The following is a 5681-nucleotide window of genomic DNA, read 5'->3' on the forward strand; positions in this document are numbered from 1 at the left end:
GATCAGTATAGTTTCTGAGATATGGTTTTTGGTCCATAAGGGGGCGAGGCCACGCCCATTTTCAATTTTTAAAAAAAGCCTGGGTGCAGCTTCCTTCTGCAATTTCTTCCGTAAAATTTAGTGTTTCTGACGTTTTTTGTGAGTCGGTTAACGCACTTTTAGTGATTTTCAACATAACCTGTGTATGGGAGGTGGGCGTGGTTATTATCCGATTTCTTCCATTTTTAAACTGTATATGGAAATGCCTGAAGGATATGACTCTGTAGAGTTTGTGCCAAATTTTACTTTAATATCTTTATTTATGGCTTAATTATGACACTTTATAGGTTTTCGGTTTCCGCCATTTTGTGGGCGTGGCAGTAGGCCGATTTTGCCCATCTTCGAACTTCTAACCTTCTTATGGAGCCAAGAAATACGTGTACCGAGTTTGATCATGATATTCTCAATTTTTACTCAAGCTACAGCTTGCACGGACGAGACAGACAGACATCCGGATTTCAACTCTACTCTGACTCTTTATATATATCTGACTCTTTTAGTTTTAGGACTTACAAACAACCGTTATGTGAACAAAACTATAATATCTTTTAGCAACTTTGTTTGAGAGTAAAAATAATATTGTACGTAATCCAAAATTGTTTTATGGTTTCGTCAACTCCAAACGCAGGATTTCTAATTTTCCGTCCGCTATGAAATGTAAGTCTAGTATATCTAGTGACAATCACACCATTTCTAATATTTTCGATGAATTCTTTAGGTCTAATTACTCTCCAAAATCTCCAAAAAATGTTCCCCATCAGCACAAGTTATGTCCGATTTCTGTCATTAATGCACCTACCATTTCCGAAGCAGACGTGGCCCAGATATGATTCCCTCATGCTTTCTTAAGAAATGTGCCAAATATATATACCAACGCCTAACAAAACTATTTAATTCATCTCTTATGCAACGCTTATTTCCATCGATATGGAAAGGTTATTTATAATTCCTTTACATAAGAGTGGATTTAGATCATCTATTGAAAACTTTAGGGGAATAGCAAAGTTGTCTGCAATACCTAAACTTCTTGAAGCAATTATAACATACGACATAACCTTTTGGATCTCTCCACTATTTTCTTGCTCTCAGCACGGTTTTCGTAAAGGGAAATCTACAATAAGTAATTTGCTTGAATTTGTATCACATGTATCAACGGGCTTTAGGGAGAATAAGAATACTGATGTTATATACACAGATTTTAGTAAAGCTTTTGATAAAGTAAACCATTCAATTCTTTTGAATAAATTTGATCTTGTTGGTTTTCAACCAATATATCTAAAATGGGTTGCTTCTTTCCTCAAATTCTGTTCTTGTTATTTATTAATGACATATCATCTGTTGTTAAGTTTTCAAAAGTTTTATTATATGCGGACGATGTAAAACTTTCTAAAACGTATACTTCAAACAGTCAAAGGAGTCAGTTGCAAACAGACTTAAACAACCTAGTTTCTTGGTGTGATAGAAATGACATGCCATTGAACCTTAAAAAATGCAAAACGATGTGCTTTTCATGTAGAGCTGTAGACCCTACTTCATACCCAATACAAAACTTTAGGTTGGAGCAAGTATGCAGTTTTGTTGATCTGGGAGTAACTATGGACCCCAAACTCAATTTTAATCTTCACGCATCTTCCACGGTTTTTAAGCTGAAGGCGCTCTTAGTTTTGTTAAACGTTAGTCAAAAGAATTTAGAGATCCGCTTACCACAAAAATTCTTTTTACATCTCTGGTGAGGCCTATATTGGAGTATGCTTCTGTGGTTTGGAATCCTAGTTACCAAGTCCATTCGGATAAGTTAGAGTCCGTTCAAAAACAATTTTTACTTTTTACCTTAAATCATTTGCATTGGGATTCCAGTTTAAATCTTCCCCCTTACACTAACCGTTTAAAACTTATAAATCTCCCGACACTCGCTAGTCGTAGGGAGATGCTTGGTATAATATTTCTTGTAAAACTCATCTCTCTTATCTGATACTAATTTTAACATTCCCACTCGCTCTACAGGCAGTTTAGACCCTTACTTTTAAAATTTTCTAGAACAAATTTTGAGTTAAACGAATCATTCCGCCGTATATGTCATGATTTCAATTCTCATTCCAGCATATTTGATCTAACAGACCCACTCTTTAACATCAAAAAACTTATTTTATCTACTCTTAACGAGTAACATTTCAAAATTATAAACATTAATCTAATTCTTAATTTCGGCGGTTGAAATTTTTGAAGTTATGCTTCTTATACGAGTTCGGAAAAGGTTGCGATAGATTCAGGTTGCGCAACCTTGCTCAATATAAATCTACGCAACCTTGCTCAATATGAATCTACGCAACCTTGTCTGCGAAGATATTCGAGCAGCAAGCGAAGCGATGACAATCGGCAATCGCTTGTTTGTTTCTTTCGGCACAGCTCGGCTTTTCTACCAACAACACAATGTTGCCATGCTTATGCTGTTGTTGTTTTTGTAGAACAATGTTTCAATTTTTGGTTGGTGACATATTCAATTTAAAATAAATTCTGTTGGGATTCTAACCTACGTGCTCGTCGTCACTTTTGAAGCGCTTACCACCAACACCACCATTGACACTTGAATTGCGTTGTCCTAATTATGGTTTGGTTATGCATGAAAGAAATATACAATGGATCGCCGATTGTTACCTCTTTCCTTGCTGCTGCTGCGCATATGTATGATTGTATGCTTGTTCATTATTGAAGTTATACTCCTTTTTTTTCCTTTGTCTTTCATTTCTGCGAATTCTCAACTGTTTTATGTGCCCTTTTATTGAAATAGCCTGAGTTGGCCGTTGAAAAATTAAGGCTATACTTTACAGGATTATTTCTGTAGTTAGTCTTCATTTACATTTTTTGGAAATCGACCCGCAATGACGTGGTATATCGTTTTATCTGACAGCGTGAGGTTTAAGAAGTTCATTTCTAATTTTGCCTTGTGGCATATTAGAAATGATGTTTCTTCGAAAATCGTTCGCTTACAACGGATAAAACGACTTCTGAGTGGTGATTTTAATGAATAAATTCCTTTTGGTTGAAATGCTCTGCGTTGGCCGTTGAAAAGTTAAGACTATACATCTCAGGATCATTCATTTCTTCAAAGAAATTAATGACCTTTAGAAATATGCATATTTGCATTATTTCGTTGTCATTTCCATATTCGTAGCAATAGAATTTCTATGGCATAAGTAAAGTAATGGCCACCGATTATCACCCCTTGCCGCTGTAGCAGCTTCGCCTACAAACATGCGTAAATACATATGTATGTATGTATGTATACGTATGATCGTGAATACATATCGAAGCAGATTTTTGCGAGAAGCACCAGAAAGTTGTGCAATTTATGATTTTTGGCTTTTGCCATCGTCGCGAAAATACGACTTGTTGGCAAAGGCATGCTCGGGGAGATGTTACGGCCTCTGTTTTTATGAATGAAGCGAGGTCGCTTGTGGAGTTTGCGCCTGCGTTCATGAATGAAATCGTTTTTGTTGTAAAATGTACTACACTTGTTCTTCGCCAATTTGGCTGCCATTTTGTCTTGTGAAGATCATACATAATATTGCTGTGATAAATTTAATTTCGTTTCAGAATAAGCAGTTACTATGAGGGGCACGTTGCAATAAGTAAGCGTGTGTAATTATGGTGTGTCCCAGACGTAAGCGGGTAAAGGGCCTGATGGCGCGTAAGGAGATGTCGGCAGTGTATGTCGGCTTAATTATGAATGGGTTGATTTTAGAATAGTGATGAATATATCCGTTCCAATTATCTTTTGCTGCTTTTTTCCTTAGGCGTGTAATCTCAGTTATAATGTCTTGTTTTGTGAAATAACCGAATATTATGGTTCGTGTATTTGCTGCATTTTTCGCAGCTGCGTCTGCTTTTTCATTACCGGATATCCCTGTGTGCCCCGGGATCCAAATCAGTTTCAGCTTGTTTGGATATTTCAAAAGATTGTTGCGTATGGCGACTATTTCATTTTGGTATTTTCCGGCGATTCTATGGCTTCGATGCAAGATTTACTATCGCTGCATACGATATACTTTCCCCTGGTGTAATTTACATATGTAAGTAACTGCTTCTAATAAAGCGACGACTTCGGCCGTAAATGAAGAACATATTGTGTGCAGAGTGCCGTGTCGAATCAAGTCACCATTTTCTTTTGTGACTGCGAATGTTGAGCTGTTTGCTGTTTTTGAGCCGTCGGTGTAAGTTCCAACCGTAACTGGAGTATTTTGACTTCTCCGAAGCGAAGAGTTTCCTGTATTTTTCGCTTGAGGTCTTATCCTTCGGTAGTTGCAGGGTCTTAATAGCAACGGAAGAATCTTTTATCATCCATTGTGGACGAGTTTCAGGTCCAAGAGAACATTTATAGTAAGGTAACTCAAGTTGCCTGGCAAAGTTAACGCATCGCGCGATGGCTGACAAGCACTTAGGATTCCGTTTCATCGAGAGAGCATTGTGGACGTCTTTGGCGAGAATAGTGTTGGTCGTGAACAGAAGCTTTGGTAGTAAACGTCTGGTGCAGTCGATAGTCCTGTCTATTATATCGGGTGATTTTTTAAGAGCTTGATAACTTTTTTTTAAAAAAAAACGCATAAAATTTGCAATTTCTTTATTTGAAACGTTAGATTGGTTCATGACATTTACTTTTTGAAGATAATTTCATTTAAATGTTGACCGCGGCTGCGTCTTAGGTGGTCCATTCGGAAAGTCCAATTTTGGGCAACTTTTTCGAGCATTTCGGCCGGAATAGCCCGAATTTCTTCGGAAATGTTGTCTTCTTGAAACTGGAATAGTTGCTGGCTTATTTCTGTAGACTTTAGACTTGACGTAGCCCCACAAAAAATAGTCTAAAGGCGTTAAATCGCATGATCTTGGTGGCCAACTGCCCATGCATCCCGAAAAATGCACTGTTTGTTGTGGTTTGTACGCTGGTGGAATCATTGGACCGTATTTTTTTCAAAGATGCTGTTGGACGCAACGTTACGGTGAATGGCGATCGCTATCGTTCGATGCTAACAAACTTTTTGTTGCCAAAAATGGAAGAACTGAACTTGGTTGACATGTGGTTTCAACAAGATGGCGCTACATGCCACACAGCTCGCGATTCTATGGCCATTTTGAGGGAAAACTTCGGAGAACAATTCATCTCAAGAAATGGACCCGTAAGTTGGCCACCAAGATCATGCGATTTAACGCCTTTAGACTATTTTTGTGGGGCTACGTCAAGTCTAAAGTCTACAGAAATAAGCCAGCAACTATTCCAGCTTTGGAAGACAACATTTCCGAAGAAATTCGGGCTATTCCGGCCGAAATGCTCGAAAAAGTTGCCCAAAATTGGACTTTCCGAATGGACCACCTAAGACGCAGCCGCGGTCAACATTTAAAAATGAAATTATCTTCAAAAAGTAAATGTCATGAACCAATCTAACGTTTCAAATAAAGAACCGATGAGATTTTGCAAATTTTATGCGTTTTTTTTTTAAAAAAAGTTATCAAGCTCTTAAAAAATCACCCGATAGTTGGCAGGCCAGTTTCAGCAAAGAGATTCTTTAGTGGTGTTGTTGGAAATGCTCTAATGCTTCTGCGCATGGCCACATGGTAAGGGGAGGAGAGTATTTTCATTGTAGAAACCG

At 37.8% G+C, this 5681-nt stretch overlaps 1 pseudogene; it reads left to right on the plus strand.

Annotated features, from left to right (window-relative positions):
* Positions 1-2850: 2850 nt before the first annotated feature.
* Positions 2851-3053, plus strand: LOC120781027 (annotated as a pseudogene).
* The last annotated feature ends 2628 nt before the right edge of the window (positions 3054-5681 follow it).

This window comes from Bactrocera tryoni, unplaced genomic scaffold (genome assembly GCF_016617805.1).
Source record: "Bactrocera tryoni isolate S06 unplaced genomic scaffold, CSIRO_BtryS06_freeze2 scaffold_25, whole genome shotgun sequence".
Classification (NCBI taxonomy): Eukaryota; Metazoa; Arthropoda; class Insecta; order Diptera; family Tephritidae; genus Bactrocera; species Bactrocera tryoni.